Here is a 21491-nt window from a genome sequence, read left to right as displayed (position 1 = left end):
CCCGTCTCAACAGATCTGGAGCGGAAGCGTGGGAAAATCTAATACTCTAAAGTTGGCATTGAAATGGTTGTTGTAAGAACAACGTATTTCAAACTGAATAATGTGACACAATTCACACTGTTGGTAAAAATAAAAAAATTGAAAATGACACCAAACAAAAGTCATCAAACTAAACCTTACTTTTTTTTTTTTTAACCAGGGGAAATACCGATAATTGTGAGTTTTTCTTTGCAAATGGAGCTCATATCCCTTTGTTTAAAGTGCTGCTAAATTTATTTATCTATTTTAAACTTTGGATGGTTTGCTGACCGTTTCTTCAACCTCGTCCTGCATCATAAAAACAAATTCAGAAACTCTTAATACCCAGCAGGGCCCCGCAAAATCTAAGCGTGGAAAGGTAAAACTCATTCAGCCTTTGTGTAACCACTACTGCGAGTTAGTGCTTTTATATTTGACTGAAAGGGACAAATAGCTCAACGGCCACCAGTTAACATCATATAATACTCCTAATTACCTCATTACCGAAACAGTCCAGACTCATCTGAATTACTTGACATGAAAAAAGGTGTCCGAGTCTGAACTCGTCTTCACACAGATCCTGTTAAACCCTATTCAAAGTGTCAAAAAAAAAAAGAAGTGGCCATATTTCAATGGTGCATAAATTATAACCCTCTTCCCTAAAAATGCACTCAATTCTATTCCAGCTTCCCACACTGCTCAAACATAGCATTTATAGAGAGCTTTTAACAGATTGCATTATTTAAAAAGCCACCCCAACACACAAAAGCAATTTGGAAGAATAGCAGCCATAAAATATAGCTTTCAGTCGTGGGCACAAATGGTTTGACTTTCATCAACGCTTTTATTTTTTTTTTTTCCCCCTCCCTTCCCTGTGACTGCTTCTGTCCCCCTTGTCAGAAATGGCAGCCACCACCCCCACCCTGTTGCCGAGCGCATCATAAGTGTTACTGCTGCACTCAAATACAATTGATCTCCCATCAGGTATACTTGAACCGTCCAACCCCACCCGATTCGCGCAGCATTTTATCACACCATTTAAACGCTCTCATTTTAGTTACCTTTCATATCGAGCAGTGGATGCCTAATTTAAAACCTTTAGAAGCGGGACTGAAAAGAATCCATACAACAATGTTTTGGAAAACAGGAAGTATGACTCAGTTTAATGCGTTTGCAATTAATAGTCAGGAAGAATACATTTCTGTGGTCTCTAATCCATCCGGATGAAGACTCAAAAAAAAAAAAGGAAGCGAGGCTATGCAAATAATTAAAATGCTGAAACGGTGTGACCTTCAGAGATTCTCTGTGTAAGCAAAGCTTCTTTGGTCCATGAGAAAATGATAAATTCAATCAGGCCTGAGCAGTGTCACACTGTGAGAGACAAGTTCAATATGTATGATTTATCTGCTTAGACAAATGCAATCACTGTCAGCTTATTCTAGCGAAAAGGTTTCCATGTCTCCTCCTTTGGAGCAAATGCAATTCGGATCAAATTCAATTTTGTCCAGAACTACTTCTTCCTCTTTTCCCCAGTGTCCCATGAAAATAGCTTTCAAAAAGGTGAACTTTTTAAACTGAATGACTAAAAGCGGCGGTCCGCCGTCGTACCAGTAAAGCAAAACGAAAACGTGGATACAGGATGTTTAGTTCAGCATGAAAATAAAAGAAAACTTGTGTATAAAAATACTTATGGAAAAAAAAAAAAAAGGCTAAAAACTAAAAAAAAAATTGCCCTATTCACGGTATTCTGTTTTGTATTTCTTAAAGAGAGATTTTCTGCTGCATTTGCGCCTCTCATTTACACACAAACAGGAGTTTCGGTGAGAAAAACACTTTTTCCAAAATAGAAATTTTTTAAAACTCTCAAAGTACAAAGCATTTCAGAAACAATGACACATGAGCCCGTTTTGTGCATGCCCACCATCACTTTGTGCTCCAGATATAAATGAATAGGGAGCAGTTTGGCATTAGAATTATTCTGCTAGAAATATTATGACTTTCCTGCAGGAAGTGCACCAGAAGTGCAACTTGAGCTCCTTCACACAGTGATGGTGAGTAATCCAGTCACCTGGACGGATGTCTCTTAATGTCCTTCTGCTGCTCTTATAAAACGAAAAAAAGTTTGTTTGGTTACAGTTCACAATAAAAACTATCTGCAAATAGTATATTTCTATGAATAAAAGTTATGTAAAAATGTTTTGAAGAAAATAAGTAAATAATAGCATGCTGGTAAACAAGATTAAAAATCTTAATCACTTCATCGCTCTAATTATATAATTAGTCATACATCAATAAAAATCTTTATTTTGGCATTAGAACTGGTTCAGTTGGAGTAATTTTTTTAATTTTCCTAAATGATCAGATATAATGATTAATTTGTCTACTAGTTTATTTTTTTAATTTCAGAAAAAAGCTTAATATGATTAATGATATGAATTATTCCTCCAATACTGATGCAACTATTTGAATATTATATTAATATCCAGTATTTTCTGGAATTCTGCATATGCCTAATAAAACTGGTTTAATAAAACATGCCTAATGTGCATGACTTTAGTTTGCACAGTGCATGTGTTTTAAGCAGCCAACAAGTTCCCTTAAGTTTCCAAATAATGGAACTGTCCAAGCAGCCTCAAATAAGAAACTTAAACATGTCTTGAATTCTGCAGTGAGCACAGAGATACAGCTCTGACTGCAGCAAACACTCTTTGTAATCTCCGGGTGGTTTGTTGACATCTTTCCTGTCATCACCTCTCTGATACCGAATGCCTGAAATAATTTACCGACCTTTTCTCCACGTCATTATAGAAGCATTTATCAAGCTGCAGTAAGGACTGCTAAAAGATGGCTGGATTTAAGCACATTTTCCATTTGCCTCACCTCATCCAACTTATTTAAACTTTCCTGGTCTCATCATTTTTTTTTTTTCAAATAGCATCCTCAGTGGCCAACACCACTTTGAATGATAACAATGACAAATGTGCTTATTTTCATTTGGTAATCACATAACCTCCAAATCCATAGTAATTTTCTCCAAAAACGATATAAACATTAGCTAAATGGGTGATTTATGTACTTGTCCACAGGGCTTTAGATACAAAAAGCCACAAAGGTAAGGTAGGGTAATCACCATATTATTGATCAGCAGAGCTCTTTAAAAAACAAAAAAAAATATCAAGGCACTTTTCAAAGAAATGATAAATATGAAAAACTTCATTGGAAACCATCTTGCGGAAAACATTTAAGTATCTTAGAGAGTGATTAGGTGGAAACACAAAAAAACACAAAAAAAACAGCTGCAACTCAGTCAATTTTACAGATATTGAAGTAAAATCCAGTGTGGTAGTAACATCTGCAACACGTACTCCAAGTTTATTTTCTCCAAGTTTTTTTTTTTCTTTAAAAAAAACCTTTGGCATGCAAATTGTCGAGTGATGAGAATTTCTTCAAGGAATGCTAATTTCATTAACGGGTCTTTATAAAAATAACAGAAAATGTTAAGACAAATTTGTTCATACTTGTTTCATTTTTGGTTGTACTTAAGCCACTTGCTCTTCAGGCATGCAACAATACTCAGGATATTAGTATTACCAATAAAATACTAAATATGTTGGATATCAGAACAAATTAACAATTTGTAAACAACTGCTGTAAAGTTCCAGTGTTTAGCATGTATCAGTAATTCAAAAGCAAGCCCCATTACCACCTTTATGTCTCTATGAAATAAAAATAATGAGCTGCAGACATTACATTTAGTATGATCCGTTAGCTTCTTAGCTGGTGGTTCAAAGCACGTAGCTTTTTATTTTATATTATTTTTTAAACCTTGCTTTTGCTGTACCACCTAACAGTTTTCTGAAAGACTGGTGGAGGGAAAAAATGTGGTTGAAATTTAACAGTACAAAATGATTTACTCACTATACGATAAACTACGTTGTGAACAAATGGACAATTCCAACTGAGCACTAGTCTGTCCCACTTTCTGCGGGAGGGGGAAAAAAGTCAGGGTGTCATTCTTGATAAGACACAAGAGCCAAAGTAGCGCAATTACACGGAAGCTGAGAACAGACAGGATTAGACTGAAAAACATAAATAAGAACAGACAGAAGCAAAACTGATCAACTGAAATGGGGAAAAAAAAAAAAAAAGACTGTGCCGTCGCTGACATATCCAGATAATGAATAGATTGGGCTGTTGTGTTTGTAGCTTGGCAACAACTGATCTGATAATGTTGTCTGGAGGCACCTATCAAAACAAAATAGGTGCCTTTTCTCAGCAAATGTTATGAACAAGTAGCTCACAGCCTAATGCCAAGGGTACAGAGATGGTGTCCAGGATTAAAATATGCGTTTCATTCCACGTGTTTCAACAGTGCATATTTAGCATCTGTGGTCTAGGCTTTGCTGGTATAAAATTGACAACATGGTAACCAACAAAAATTCCAAAATCACATAGAAGTTTGGTTTTCACACACAAAAAAAATATTTAAAAGCAATAATATTGCAACTACTACTACTAGAATAATGGCACATTGGTATTAAATATTATAGCTTTTTCTTACTAATGATTGCTGACAGTTAATACCCGATAAGTTTAATTATAGTACTAAAGCAAAAGTACTTCCTGGGCAGAATATTAGTTGTTCTGTTCTTTGTAAAGTATTGTTAAGAGCCAAACAGGTTGGCATGAAACAGGAAAACAGCTGGGTCCGCTGCCTCGGTAACAAACCTGCTGGAGGACACGGTTTATGCGATTGATAGGCATGCTAATTCTTGTAGCTTGTTGCAAATGTTTGTTTGCCAGGCCATGGTCGTGCGTAGTTTTCACTACCAGAAAAGTGTCCAAATGCTCAACTATGTCTTGTTTAACTGGAGAAAATATGCGACTCCCGCAATCGTTATGTGCGACTAGATCCAAATTAGACATTCGGAGAAGACCATGAGCGCCTGCTCAGTGGAGCAGCTGTTTCCCAATTTTCTAAAGAGGTGCAACTTGTGCTTTTTGCTTGATTTAAAGAAAAAAAAAAAAAAAAAAAAAAAAAAAACAGGTCATCAGTTCTAGCAATAAGAGAAAAGAAGGTACCGTTTATGGATTCTACTTTTATTTTCATAGTTAAACTAAAAAATGAACATTAACTGCATTCTACCCCTCCTCCCTCACTTTTGAGTTGGTTCAGTCCAACTCCACCGCAGTAGCTGCTAGTCAGACAGTCCAGTAAGACGATTCTTAAAGACAAGTCAAATTAAGATTTAGGTATCAGGCAGAAGTATTAGATACATACCAAGAGCCAACTGTGTGCTTGCTGTAAATCATTTTTAAAAAAAGCATAAAATTACTTCTCAGTGTTTCAGTTTAATCTGCAGAGTGCAACTCCAAAACTGTACTTTTTTTTTTAATGCGTCTCTTGTGCTTTAGCATAATTTGTGCCATGGCTTATTTGTGGATGATTAATACTACTTGAGAAAAACTGAGAACAATTAATTCTGTAATGGGCGAGTTGTGGATAATCCCCTCCCCCCTCCCCCTTTTTGTGGCACCGTGAAAACTTTACTTGGCCCATAATTATGATTTACTTTAGATAAATAATTGCAGTGAGCTTCCAGTGCACACAGAGCCGAATGTGTGTCTAGGTGCTACAATGATACTTCATTATCTGCCTATTACTCATTCCACTCTCTTCTAATATACTGTTTGTGCCTGTTAGACAGTGTTGTGATAAAATGTTGTACCGGCTTTTGTTTTTGCCACGGTGCCGTTCTGCGAGTTCAGCTATTTGGTACAAATCCAGACGGAAATAATGCAGAAATGCAAAACTTGTATGAAACTGAAATCGACAGTCAACCTTATTGTTCAGCATCAACAAACATAATTGTGCACTCTTTTTATAGTGACGGAGTTGATTAATTTGAGCTTCGAAACAACCCTCTGTTTAATCCCTGCAATATTTGTCCGGCTTCTTTCCTTCATTCCTTAACTGGGTCATTGAAGTTACTTCATATGTCTTTCACCTGCATCAAACTGTGCCAGAGACGTGTCAAAAGCGACGCCACTTTACTGGCTACGAGCAGTGGTTGATAAAAAGCCATTTAAGACTTTACAATATGGCCTTGAGTGTATTTCTCCCTGCAACACCCTCTCTACAATATAGTCCCAGTTGTGGCACTGTTTTAATCCACAATGGTGTGCCGTTTTACTATATATCAAGTTTATTTTATTGTCATTGCAGCTACATTTAAAAACCAGTGGGACAAAATTACATCTGAGTAATAAACGAAAGCCAAAAGAAGAATGCAGTGCATAAAGTGAAACCAATGTCTCTGTACAAAGAGACAAAATAGTTCTGGCCATAAAAATCACTGCAGATAAAATAGCCTCCATATAGTCATAAAGTTCTTTCAAAGCTTGAGCAAAAAAATTCAATTAAATTAAAAAATTGATAAGCATACAAAGTGTATTTACATTTAAATTGGAAAAGGAAATGGACATTTATTTTGTCTTCAAAATCTAATACATAAAAATATTTGGCAGTTCAGTATGAAGTTAGGGAGGTGTCTCAATCGGAAACAAATTTACTTGCAGGACAAAAACACGATGGTGAACTCCACTGACCAAGAGCTTTACCATGTTAGTTTTTAGACTCAGTTAAGAGTCAGTCTTCAGTCTAACGTGTCTGCAAATCTAAATCCAGCCTAAATAAACAGAAAAAGCAGTGCTTCAAAACACAAGGTCTTTCAGTGACATGTTTTAAAACTTACATTTGCATTTTTTTTCTTATTAACCTGCCGTTGCTGCCTTGCTTTTAAAACAAATACTATTAAAAGTTTAAACAGCATTCCAAAAAAATGCTTTCTTACTCCTTTGTGGCTCTGAAAGAACATGGTGTGTTGGCGGCAGCAGCATTGTGAACTCCTACACTGCCCCCTGTAGTTGATACACATACATTCACAGTGAAATATATATATATAAAAAAAAAGTCTACACAGAAAAGAACCAGCAATTTTGCATGACAGATTTTACCAGCAGAATGTCAGAATGACCTTAAAGCTGAGGAGCGTTTATGGAAAATGGAAGGTAGAATGGGTGAAGATTAAGCTGTGTAAAAATTGTGAAACACATTCACACCATAGGTGCTACTGTAAACTGCAAAGAATATGCGTTCATACGGGCTTTTACGAGCCCTTTCAGCACAGTTTCTCATCAAGCAAGCCACTGGATGACTGAATACAGGGCTTTACCTAAAAAGAGATGAATATTTGCTCCTGTCTTATTGGAGACATTTACAGAACACTATTAATTTAGGGCGTGAACAGTGACATCAAACCAACGGCATGAGAACATTACCGGTCAGCGGCAATGAGACGAAAAGGAGGGGGCCTTTGGGGGAAAATGTACTGCCGTCTTTCAAACCAAAATCCCACATAAAGAGGAAGCAGCGATGTGGTGCTGCACTGTGACAGCGCCTTGTTAGTGACTTTAGCTTAAGAACTACAACTGCATTTGGCTCCTCCTGAGAGGGGAGGGAGCTGGGAAGAATGAATAAGAGGAGAATTAGAATCAGGGAGCGGAGAGGATGGCGGTGGAGAGAGGTGAGCTGCATGTAGAGCTATGGATCACTGGGCCTTTCTAGTTCAAGGAAAGTTCATTGGAAGTCTCGCTCAGATTCGTGTCATCTGTTTAGCTGCTCATTGGTCCCTGGAGTACATCTCTCTGCCTTTACAGTCTGTTCGACTCGACAAAAGGGCAGGAGGCTCATCAAATCTCCAGCAGCCAGAAACGACTTCTCAGCCAAGTTGCGCGTTTCAAATAAAATTCACAATATCAATTATGCATCTCCACCAGAATGGACAAAGTGGTCTCGGTTTTCTCACTGGCAAATATAGGCATATGATGATTTGGAAGCTTCTGAGAGGGGGGAAAAATAACCAGCAATTTGGCAGACAGTAATGGTGGTCTAATTACAAACAGTGCCTGTGACAGTGAGCAAGTGGGCATGCTGAAAAGTATGAAAAATTACTCCCTCTGTCTTTGTCCAGATGACTGAAAAGCAAAAAAAAGAATAAAAGAGTCTCATATGTAATTGCCGCAGCCAATGCCAAAGAGGCAAATAGCTGTTGTCAACTGGAGACAGTTCTATGCATGCAAAGAGGAAAAACTAGACAGAGGACCGCCAAAAGACTCAACTCGGAGTCGAAAAGTTGTATGTATCAATTATAAAGTTTCTTAGTGCATAAAAACCATCGGTTCTATTAAAAATGTGCCGTTTTATTGCTAAAACTCTCATAAAATAAGGAGAAAAGGACACCAGCATCCAATTAAGTTTATCATGGTTGAGAGATACACAGACTTGGCATTTAAAATGTTTTGAAGCTTTTTTTTTGTTTTTCTCCTGTTAAAAAGGCAAGTGAGTTGGAATGAACCTAGCATGTTTCAAAGGAACAAATGTTACCTACGCCTTACATGTTAAAATTTTATTCAAATATCCTGAACCACAGCTGGACCCTAGCACCTAAGTCTGCAGTATGAGTTGAAGAGGACTTTCAGTAACTACCACGCCATATTTTAGCTCAATATTTGTAAAACTGACTTTGTTACGGCCCTTTCTGCGATAAAGTTAACAAGCTGTGGCCACCTTACTTTATTGGGTCGACAGCAAAAGCTAATCAGTTTCATTGAGAGTTTCATTAAAATCCACCCAGTGCTTTAGGAGATATTTTGCTAATTGAAAACACACGCAAAATCGCCTGACATTCATGGCGGTGGGTGTTAACATCTGGACAAAATACACAAAAAAATTAGGTTACTAACAGAATTACTGCGTTTGCTTTCAAGACTGCAGCAGAGTAACGCTGATTTTAACCATAAAAAAGCGGGACGTAGAGCATTGAAAGAAATGTTTCAGTCCCAGATAATAAAGCTCTGAAACTGCAGCAATATATATAAAAAAAAACGATTCAGTAGCATAACGCACACACATTACTAAAATATTAAAGAATACTTACAGTACAGGTAGTAAACAGAAGAAGTGACAAAGACACAAACAATAAGATGGGTTGATTAATGAGGATCAACAGGTGTGCTGATTATAAATGGAAGGCAGGTGTGAGAGGAGATGGAAGCAACAACAACTGGGGACATCTAGTGGCCATAATAAGACATTAAAAAAAACTTACCCAAAACACAATGAAACCAAAAAAATACCAAACTCCTAAAGACAGACCCTAAAATCTTGACACTGAGGCTGTCATTATTTATATTTTTGCCAAATGAACAGTCATTTTAGCGCCTGGCTGTACATTTTGTGAGTGCAACGTTTGAGTCAGTGTGATGTGTGTGTGTGTGTGTATATATATATATATATATATATATATATATATATATATATATATATATATATACACATATTTATTAAGAAATGATTTGGCTTACAGAGATAATTCCTGCTTTGAAAGGGGGACATTTTCCCCATAGCATGGTTCCAAGCTTCAAGTCTTTTAAAACCTTTAATAGCACCTTATTCAGCATGCAGACACAGACACACACAAATAAAAAATAAAAAACAGCCCTCAGATATATACCTCCACCTCCGGGTTGAGAGAAATGAAAAATAAAGCCTGTTCCACTTCCCTCACCTATTTGCTTTTCTTAACCATGCTTCAATGTGATTAAAAAAAAAGCCTGGGATAATACACCAAGAGCTGGTGTGCATTTTTTAAAATGCTTCATTTAGAAACTAATTCAAATTGAAAAACAATAAAGGCTTATAATAGTGACATGATTTGCTCTTGCTTTCTTTCAGTTAGTGCTTTGCATGGAGCTTAGAAGCTCTTAATTTGTGGAGTCAAAACACTTTACATATCTGAAATGAATACAATATTCTCTCAGCTGCCGAACCTTAACACAAAACAGACTAAAAAGCCTCCTTTTCTCTCAATTTATTAAATGGCTCACGTTGAAAATTATGATTTTCCCATCGTTTTTTTTTTTTTCTTTCTGCGTTTAAAATCCAAGCTAAGGAAGTAGAAGCGTTCACCAGACTCATCAACACTGTCAACAACAACATCAAGTTCACCAGAGAGGATGCCAGCGACAACAAGCTGCCTTTTTGGACCGTTCGGTCCACACGGAAAGGGATGGAAGCCTCAACAGTGAGGTTTTCAGGAAACCAACCCACACAGATCAGTACCTTCTGTTTGACTCCCACCACCCACTGGAACACAAACTTTCTGTCATAAGAACGCTACAGGATCAGTCCAGACATGTCCCCATGAGGACAGAAGGGAAGGAAAAGGAGCAGAAACATAAAAAAAGTTCTCCAAAACATTGTGAATATCGTAGCCTTTTGTCAAGTCATCAAGGAACTCTAATAAAACACAACGTATAAAAAAACAAAGAGAAGAACAAATGCAAAAACATTGTCATCCCATTTGTTCCTGGAGTATTTAAGAAACTCAAAGAGATCCAAACACGACTTCCTGGTGAATTTCAAACCCAACAAGATTCTCAGATGACAGAGGCTGGTTCATCCTAAGGACAAAACACCCAAACACAAACTGAGCGGTGTGGTGTATGCAGTTCAGTGCAGCAAGGAATATCCAGACCTCTTCATTGGAGAAACCAAACAGCTTCTCCACAGACACAAGAGAGCCAGCTCTTCAGGACAGGACTCAGCTCTTCACCTACACCTCAAGGATAAGGGACACTCCTTTAAGAACCAAAATGTTCACCACAATGGGGGTGAAATTTATGTCAAACAGGAGAAACCAACTTTAAACAGAGGAGGTGGTCTCAGCTTTCAGCCTTCTAAGGCCCTGACTACATGTGAACAATCTCCTAAAAACAGTAAAGATTTTCCTGTGTTGACTGTGAAAAAGTTACACGTTCACATTCTAACGCTGCTGTCCTTGAATGTGCTGTAGCTTCCATGCCAGGCCACTAGCTGGCACTGTGACTTTTTGTATTTGATTGACACGGTAATACGTGCAGACATTTCAGTCTCTTGAGCATGAAAGCAGTTACATCCAAAAACAGGGAATACACACGTTTGTTTGGACTGACAGTGGGGTTGGGTTTCAGTCATGGGGAGGAAACTAGAGTACCCAGAGTAAACCTACGTGTGCATGGGGAGAGCATGCAAACTCCACCCAGAAAGGCCCTAGGTAGGGAAGCGATCCCGCAACGTTCTTGCTGGGAGGCGACAGCTCTAACCACTGCTCCACCTTGCAATTGTATGGTTGGTGGTGGGAGAGTGGCTTCTTGCAGGGTTGTTTTTGTGGAAGTGGTTGTTTATTTCTCTCGCGAGACCTGGCAACACGTACCGTGGACAGGGGCCTTAGTAAACATCGCAGCTCAGTTTCCTCTTCCCTTAACACCCAGCTCATGGCAGCCCATAAAGGCCATTACGTAGCAGTTATTAGTGACAAAGCGTGTAATGTGAACGAGAAGCAGGGACGACATTATCACCGTCTAGGCCCCAGCTGTGGTGCCAAGTCCAGCTGGTACCCGTCTCTCCCCAGCATGGCCCCCATGGCAACTTGGCATCCGCAGAGTAACACATGGGTCTCGCCGCAGTCCTGGAATACCACTGAACATCATCAGGATTTAATGAGGTGACAGCGCATTGTGTCAAAAGCTGGTGGGGGGTCTTCTTCTGCCATCCACTCTCCCCTCATTAAAAGACTTTTAATGGGCTCTGAGGAGGGCGAGTCTCCTTTAACTGGCTTAACGCTTCTTCAGGTTGTCAAGGAAAATTATTTTTGTTTAAGGATGAACTTGCCATTCAGCTCTGAAATATTGATTCAAGTAAACTTCAAGGGAGCGCTCGTTTAATGGCAAAGTGTCTGAGAAGCTTATGGCTTTCAGACACGCAAAGACAAAAAAGGACAGGCTAGACTTTTAAATGCAGTGAATTTAAACTATTTAAACATAAGAAGTGTAGCAACACTGGAAGTGGTTGGAAAAATGTATTAGTAGTTATCTACAGACCCATTGTAATGCTGTATCGACACGACGTTGTTTCATTAAAAAACAAGCTGTTCTCAACACGGATTACTTGCCTTTCAGGAAATGCTTTGCTGGAGCGTCAGTGGCTTTTTCCTCACATCAGCATGTTTAGTAAACAGATGATATCAGTCAAAACTATATTTTATAAAGCACCACACGCTTAAAGAGCAAAACAACTATTCAAGTTTGTCTTCATTATCTGCGCTGCACTTTTCAAGTTCACGCCTCAAACACAAGCCTCGAGCAAAACGAAACGCATAGATTCTCCATTCAGTGTGACAGTTTGTGGCAATCTAGCAGGCACAGGCACCACAGCCCTGACTTTTTTTCTTAACTAATTGCATTACCAAGCACATTAAAATGGCTTTGCATTTCAGAAAAGGGCAAACGACTTGTGTTGTACAAAAAGCAATCAGTTAGGTAATGTGTCATCGTAATGGCGGAATAGGCGATAGTAGCTCTTTGAAAATTAAAGACAGGGCCAAATGGTATGTTAATTAGTATGACAGTAATTGTGTATTTACTCAGTTAATGGGTGCAGATGCTTGAAAGTAGATAAGAGCCTAATGTGTCCTTGAGGTGATGCGATTTACATAAAATGAGTTTTCTTATTCCATTTAGATATGGTCCCACTATTTATTAAAGTTTATGGCACAACCATGGCCATTGTAACTGCAATAAATGTTAAATTGTAATATAATGTAAAATTATTTGTCACATATTTTGTCACATTTAAGGAATGCTTTAGAATGAAAATTAAAGTTTGTTTATTGCTAATGTGAAATGTATGAGGAAATTAGATGGCAGACCGTGACGATGTAATAAACAACCATTTATACCATCTATGGTATAATTCACACATGCAGTAGCTAGGCTTGGCAACATCTAACACTAAACCAACCACCGAAACTTAGCTACTCTCGCTATTAAACCAACTATTTAAAACACAGCAATATCTGTGACTAACCATCTTAACTTCTGCAACAAAGTCTTTAATAACCAGAATCTCAGGTACTTAATGGTGCGAGTGGACCAACGGCATCCCTGTTTTGTTCAAAATGGGAGTGCAAACTTATGGTTTTGTGCTCCACTTTTTGACTGAAAAATAATAGTGTGTCAGTCTTGGCAATCAGACAAATGTACGTGACCCTTACCAATTCAAATTTTACATTTTTAGTGACAAATGATTTAATATTAAAAATAATCGCTAAATTTTTGATCAATCCTTCCCTCACCTTTAAATTCTTGCAGTCCAACACAGTTGATGGTTGCAGTCAATAAAATGGTGAGTTGAGTTGCAGATGCAACTAAATGTAACAAATGTTTTTTGATAGTTGGTTGAGGAGCCAAGAGGGCAGGCAGTAGGTGCAGTAGGTGGAATCCAAAAAGGTAATTTATTAAGCAGAAGCAAAACCAGGCAATAAAGGATACCAAAAAAAAACAAACAAGGCAGAACAGGGGAAGTTACATATGTGAGGATCTGACAGAACATGAGTGACAGTAAGGAGCTCATTGAAAATAAGAAAGGGCTGATTACTGAGTGAGAACAGGTGTACTGATTGCATGAGACAGGTGTATATGACCAGGTAAACAGGGAAGCTGAGGAAAAACACGGGCAAACAAACTATACAGGAACACACTGAAAACACTGGAAAACAAGACCTATGAAAAAGACAAAACAAAAAAACCAAACAATTACACTAAAGATGAGTTTGGTCGTTTTGTACTTGCCCGCCATCTTGGGTTCGTAAACCATAATAGTAACAGTAAAATATTTTTAACAGAGAAAAGACAGATTATTTTGAGAGAAAATGTACCTTGTGAATTTTTTGATCAATTTCAAAGTTCCAGCAGCAAAAGAACGACTCCCTGCGACTCCCAAAAAAAAAAAAAAAAAAAAAAAAAAAAAAAAATCAGAACTCTGAGAACGTTTCAAGATTTATTTTTCGCAAAAAATCGCAACCTTTTGAGATACTACTTGTCCTAATGAACGTGATACCTTTTTGTTTGAAGAAAGCCCCTGAAAAACATCAATCTGAAGGCACAAATACTGCTATTCCATCAAAGATTTGGGACCCCCAACCATGAATGCACAAAATGTAGGGGGCAAAGGGTGAAATGGGATTTGGCCCTATACTGATTCATTGAGAATGCTTGACAAAAATGAAAGATTAAAGGCAAATATTTCAAACAAAAAGAAAAAAAAAAAAATGCAACTTACACCAAGTTTTTTAGACATGATCTTACTTAATTATTGTATTTTTTAAAAATCTGCATAGTTTGTTTCATATAGTTATGTTGACAATGAGTATGAAATAAATGGAATAATCAAGGAGCTGTCAAACAAAAGTATTTTATTGCAGTTTAATTTTCACTCTTCAGTATGTTTGTGCTACGGATAGATGCGAAGCATGAGCTCTGCAGAAATGAGAGCACTACTATCAGTTGACCAGGGAACATTTCCTAAAGGTAATGCTGAGAGGGCAGAAGCTTTGATAGAATTTATGCTGCCATTCCTTTTTCTGTCGCTCCGAAATAAAAAATGTCTGAGAGGATGACCTCCATCCGTGCTCGTGATTCTGTTACGGTCAAGGACACTTCCACCACTGCGGCTACACTAATCTTAAAAAAGAAAAAGAAAAATGGGCTGCTGCAGTGGAGACTGACTTTAAAGCTGCTCTGTCAGAAAAGTCTGAGCAAAGTTTAGGAATGCGTGCGTGCGTGTTTAAATAAACGCATATTTATCATGGCTTTTTATGCGGCGAAATTGAGAAACAAACCTGAAATCCTTGAAGGATTTCCACGCAGGCAGTTTCTTTGACGCAACGGGAAGCCATAACTCTTCAAAACAGCAGTTATCCTCGGCAATCCAATCTATAAACATACATCATCCTGAGAACAACACATTCATCAAAGAATGTCAAGAAAAAAAAAAGAAAGAGCTGAGGAAGTGACGGATTGCGTAATAACGCTGATTAAATCTCTGGAAGGCGGCACCAAAAGTTACGTTCTCAAGCAAAATCATTTGTTCTCGGCAAATTAGTGTTGGCAGGTGCTATTATTCTTGCATGAACCTTTTTGGCTTTTTTGGGGGGGGGATTCATCTTTTCAAAAACAAGAAGAGAGCAAATCACTGAAGTTATTCAATCTCTGCCTACCGATTTGAGTAAAATTACCTTTTTTCTTTTCCCGCTTTACATGCAACTCCTGGGCTTCGGTGACATTTAGAACAATGATAGTGACTGTCAAAGAGAAGTCGTCCTGGTTCAGAGCACCCAGAGACTAAAAAGGGAAAAAAAAAAAAGACAAATCTATAGACTTTGTAACTGCACATTTTCACTTTAAAGCTTCATTTATGATAAATAACCTAAGCGTCTTCCCTTAAACCTGTCATATTTCCAACAAACCCCCCCCCCGCCAACGTGTTTAACTGACCCTCTCTTGCAAAACTGCGACTGAATGCTGCAGCACCATGAATAAATAAGCAAACATACGCTCATCTTGTGCCACCTCACACAGCATACAGTTCTGAACTCAATTTCACACTCCACTGCCTCCTCAGACAATTTAGACAGGCTGATGCCAACAGCAGAAAGTGAAGAGACAATGCATTTATTTATCGACTTTTTGCTGAAGGGGAGGGAGATTTGTCAGACTTGTGTGTGTGTGTGTGTGTGTGTGTGTGTGTGTGTGTGTGTGTGTGTGTGTGTGTGTGTCAGAGGAGCAAGCAGATGTTGGTGTGTGCACGTGCCCATGCACCTACTGTATATATATGACAGAAAGACATTGCGGGGAAGCAAAAAAAAAAAAGAAATGTGATTCAGGCCCGGAGAGACGCAGAGAGAAAGCACGGGAGAGCGAGGCAACAGGCATATCCAAGGGAATTGTTTTCTTAGTCACTCATCCTGTGTTTGTCCCTGCACTCCTGCGATGTGTCTGAGCAGGAAATAAAATGCGCCACGTCCACAGAGAGAGAGAGACAGACTCCGTGGCAAGAGTGATGACAAATAAAAATGACTGCGATGGAGTTTAAACACAACTAGGCCACTTGTCACTATAAGTCAACACAAATGTTGCACAAATAAAATTTTAAAAAAGTGCTTCTTTGCGTTTCATTTGGGTCGTACACGAGAGTCAGGACGTGATTCGAGCCGCAGACACTGGCCCTGACATCAGGCACCGAAAGTGACAAGAATGAATAATTAAAGACATCAACGAAAGATTGCTTTAAGCATTGGAGCAGGTGGTCAGTTCAGTCATGAGATTAAACTTCATATTTATCAGATCCCAAGGATGAAATTTGTTCATCACAGGGAACTCTTTCTCATCATATTGACATCCAATAAGGAAACCAAATTTTGTCTTTAAGGTTTTATCACAAAAATAAAACTAAATCAAGAAAATAGAATCAACAATAAAGAACAAAAATAAGACTAACACTAAGAGTTTTAGTATATTTTCATGGAATAACTATGAAGTAATTACTTTCATTGAGGATTTATGAAGATAAAACACAGTAACAAATAATACTTTATTATTCTAAGGTGAAATAAGGATTATTAGTTTATGTAATCAAAACAACTCTTTGAACAGAATATTGGATGTTAGGATTATTGTTTCTTTAAATAATTACCATAAAATCTGAAGGTTGATTTTGCTTGAAATGCACATCCCTTGTAGATAGCTCTTTAAATCATGGTTTGGAGGAATATAGTTTAATTCTGACGGGACTGACAAGCTAACGGCTAGTCTGAGTAAAGCCAAGACCGAAGCGGATTGCTAAGGTCTGGAAACAACTCCAATTTTCAAAACCTTTTTAAAACGCTAGTTTATAACTTTTAAAAGTTTAGTCAGTTTTGTAATATATCTTTATTTCGGCACAATGTCTCAGGCTACACCAGAGGTTAGCTGGCTGCTGCTGTTTGCAAATAAATAACCATAGAATTCCATGTAAAAAGCTATGTAATGTGAAACTGATGGAAAAGTAAAGCTTTATAAAATGACTTTCACATGTACTGGCATAAAATGTTTTGAGATCGAAGTTGTTTAAAAATGGCAGCGATGCACTTTGTTTTCGGACCCGCTCAGACTAGCCATTAGCTCATCAATGCTGTCAGAATTAAACTTGATTTCTTCGAACTGAGGTGGTTCAAAGCTACAACAGGTAAGATATTCACTTCGCATTCGTGTTTAGTTTTCCTGGATGAGATCATGAATATGTTCTGTGACAGAATGTGTTTTTACAATGTGGGGATTGTTACAATTACTGAGTGCTTTACCTGAACCAGACAGAGGAAGAAAGAAGAAACTTTTACAGAGGAGTTCAGAAGGAGGCCCCATTCAAGAGGGAATTTCAACTACCAAAGCAACTCAAAATTTTTTTTTTTTTTTTTCACAAGTCAGAGTCGGGTTGTCCTGACTTTATGACTTGGGAGAACCAAAAAAAAAAAAAAAAACCCAAACTTTTTGGATCAAATCTTTCCAAGTTCCTATTTTATTGAATATCATTTTATCATGTCATGTTGTGACCGACAGAAGGTGCTAAAAAATAGAGAGAGCGCGGAAAATAAAGCATGTAGGTCTCTTACCTGGTTTAAAACGAGACAGCAACGATCAAAGAAACAGTTGCTTTTATGAAAGTGTTTCTGAAGGCCTATTAAACATACATGGCCTCCCCTTTCACTGACAATGCTCACACATATCAGAAGTAATGGACCCCAGCAATGGACTTTTTTAATACAATATTTAACAAAAATGTAGACACTAGACTCAAGAATGGTTTGAAATGGTATAAATCAAAGATTTTTTTTAAAAAAAAAGCCTTATTGAATGGAGGTAAAAAATAGTGCAGTAATGATTACATTTGAAGAAGAAAAAAAATTGTGAAGTCCTTGATAAAAGGCTAGAAAAGCAGTATATAGGTGTAGACCATTTATTTTCCTGGAAAATTAATCACATGGAACGTAGGATTTAAATCACTGACATGCATTTTTTATAATACTTCATGAACTGACAAGGTTCACAATATAAAGGCGCAAAAGTTACACTGTCATCAGCTTTTGACATCCATATCCTTGTATGTTGCTTTGCCGAAACTCATATTTTGTAAAAGCACAAGCGTGGCTCACAAACAAACTGCCTTTTTGGTAGTAAATTGAAACTCCACACTCACAAAACGATTGTTGAATATTCGATTAAAAATATACGAATGTGAGGAATGAATGCAAGTTTTGTACCAACAAGGTGGCGGTGATGCACAAAGCTGCTTCTTTTCCCGAAATCTCACAGTCATCCCATGTCTGTTTCTGTCCTTGCAGTTTTATTTTGAAAGGATTACAAAGTGAAAACTATGGTCACGGGTGCGCTACACCTTGACTGGCAGAATGTGTGCATACTTAGCTACACAGAGTAGTTTAACATTCCTCAATACAATCAAAGTTTACATGCTGCACTATAACACACACACACACACATATTTACTTGAATGCATCTGGGAACATTTCTATTACATTGAGAAAGAATGAGTCCTGTTTATGTCTTTGAACTGTTTACTGAATCCATTATTAGGATCATCCTTTTTTTGGCTGGATGACAAAATGAATTATTTTTAAAAAAATTCAAATTCTTAAAGGTATACTTTATTTTCCTGAAAAGGTTTCTTAAAGAAAAATATATCATACATTTCATTCACTGTCAAACGTATTTCAAATGAGTAAAATCATTTCTTGTTTCACCTTTGCCAGTCTTGCAGTCAGAGATACAGGAAATTTGGTAGGAATTTTTCATCTACGTTTTTAGGTATTCCTAAAATTCCTAGTTAGGTTCAAGATCTTGGCCTCTGCTGAATGCATTTTTGCATTTTACATTTTAAATAATTAATGCAAACTAATAGGAGAAACTGAACTAGTTTCAGATCCCACTCATTGGTTCATCATAGCCAAAGATAAATCCAATTTTCTTCAAGTTTGAAATAAAATCTGTGTTAGAACAGAACATGAAACTGTGAGGAAAGTGCTAAATGTTTTACGTGGCTGTTCCGTGCCGCTTTCCTGGTTGGGCTTTTACTTCGAGGCTCTAAAAGCAGCATAGGCGTCTCCTAAAACAGACATTTTACCTCATATCCATTGCAAACACTTTGCAAAGTGACGTCAATGAGAACACTTAAGATTGTGAGGTGTGTGTGTGTGTGTGTGTGTGTGTGTGTGGGTTGGGAGTAAAGTGCCTAACAAAAGACAAATTTCTGCCTCAGACTTATACAAAGCACAGCCGTGTATAAAATATCTAAGTGCTCCCCAAGTCGAACCGGGGGGTTCAGGTCCACTGAGCAGTTTCTTATCACAAAGACTTTGCGTAATTGGCTCAGACATATCAAATCAACTTTCTACAAAATTCACAAGTAAGCAGGTATGACATTCTAATGGGCTTCCTCATTAAGTCTTCCGGCAGGGGGTAATGTGTTTGAAATTAATGTGACATTTTCAACTCCAAAGAGTTTCAGTCTTCAGTTACTTCTACTCGTCTAATACTCACCGTGGATGTAATTTATGCACAGGGGTGATCTAATTCAATGCTGCAATTTGGAAGCTGCTGGAACCTGAGATCTAACATTCGACAACACGTGCGTGGATATCAACACAGGCGAAAGAGCGACAGAACGCCCACGGGGCACCGAGTGGGAACTTCTCTCGAACAAGGATTCTAACTCTGTCAGACTGCTGGTGCTTCTTTTGTTGACCATTCAGGGGAACGTTACGCATTGATGATTTACTCTGAAGAATTTGAATGTCTTTGATGAAATATGCAACAGCCGCGTGAAGAATATTCTCGCTGTCATTGCGAATTTAGAGTCTCAAAATCACCAGCTGCCCAAATTAAAACATTTTACTATATATATATATATATATATATATATATATATATATATATATATATATATACATATACACATATATATATATATACATATACACATATATATATATATATACATATACACATATATATATATATATACATATACACATATATATATATATATATATATATATATATATTTATTTTATTTTATTTTTTTTTTTTAAAAGGCAAAGCTTTACAGTGATAGTTTGGATGTTTTGAAGTGGGGTTTTTAATCGCCTCACTGCCATGCTTTGTCTGCTCGTTAGCAAAATAATCAGATTCATGATGGCCACCACAGCGAATCGACCTTAGCAAACACAAAACAATGACTAACTCTGTCAAACTTACAGATATTGAGCTCAGAGTTGGTGTGATAGTAGCTCCGAGAGTGGCCATGAAATATTTCACAACATTTTATGCGAGTGCCGTTTTAAAAAAAAAAGCATTAAACCACCGTCAGTTTCACACCATACAATTGGTTGAAATGTTTTCACGTTCCTGTCTTGACTGCCCCAAACTGCATCAAATTTCTCCAACTGAGGACATTCAAAGAGTGATCTAGAACAACTAACGTATTAATTGTTCACAACCTTTCCACAGAACCAAACTTCAACATATCTGAACTGAATATCCCTTTATTAAAGGGCTTTGATAGGAAGTTTATTGCACGTTGGAGTTCTGGGCTGCAACACTGTTTCAGTGTCCTATTTTTCTTCAAGAGTTGCTTCTTCCCACCAAGTACATGCATGTTTACACGATTATACACACTGTAGTGCAGAAGCTAGAGAGATAAATACTTTTTTTTTTTTTTTTTTTCAAAAAAGAAGATGTACTTCATCTTCTTTCTTTGCAAAATGAAGGGGATTAGTTCCCCCGGTTGAGTTTTATCCAACATTCTGCACTATTATCATCATTTCCCAGTAAACAGAAGCTGTGCAGATACTCCCCAGAGAGCAGCACTGAGCTCTTCTAATGCCTTTGCCATGTTACCATGGAAACATTTCCATGGCATACCCCATTACAGAAACAGACACTTACACATCACTTTGGAAAAGCTTTCAGGGACGACTTTAACCCAGGCATGAAAAAAAAAAGACTGCAAATGTCTTTTGCTCAAACTTTAAACCTAAATCTCGCTTTTTTTTTTCCCTGTGTGAGGATATGTGGAGCACTTTGCTGGAGTTTTTTCTCTCTGCAGCCCAGTCCAGATTGTTTTCCACCTAAAGATATCGCAGAAAAAGATGGGAATGTTTTTTTTGTTTTTTGTTTTTTTTATTAGGGAGGAACAAATGCTCTAAAGAAAAAATAAGAACCCCTAGAAATGTTAAAAACAATTACGCTGTGCTCGCCTTTTAATACAGAACGAGAACACGCCGCATAATGAAATGCACTATTGTAATTATCTCTAAACTGTTGACTCATTTCACCAAGCATAAATTAAGAATAACAAACAGCCCCCCCTCCCTAACAGTTCCCCGCCTCAGCGTCTGTGTCCTCCATCACCTAAATGAAAAACCTTGATGAGGTTAAGCGCAACGGTGGCCGCTGCCCAAGCGTTGCTCACATACAGCTGT

The 21491-nt window shown here is 37.6% G+C and overlaps 1 protein-coding gene across 1 annotated transcript in view; it reads right to left on the bottom strand.

Annotated features, from left to right (window-relative positions):
• Positions 1-21491, bottom strand: part of elavl2 (ELAV like neuron-specific RNA binding protein 2) — a 221214-nt gene that overhangs the window by 186671 nt on the left and 13052 nt on the right. Inside the window, exon 4 of the mRNA XM_037976428.1 lies at positions 15195-15300. The gene's annotated coding sequence lies outside the window, so the exon portion shown is untranslated. The remainder of the gene's footprint in view (positions 1-15194; positions 15301-21491) is intronic.

The sequence above is a fragment of the Kryptolebias marmoratus genome, linkage group LG7, assembly GCF_001649575.2.
Source record: "Kryptolebias marmoratus isolate JLee-2015 linkage group LG7, ASM164957v2, whole genome shotgun sequence".
In the NCBI taxonomy this organism is placed as follows: domain Eukaryota; kingdom Metazoa; phylum Chordata; class Actinopteri; order Cyprinodontiformes; family Rivulidae; genus Kryptolebias; species Kryptolebias marmoratus.
This window is presented reverse-complemented; position numbering and strand designations above follow the sequence as displayed.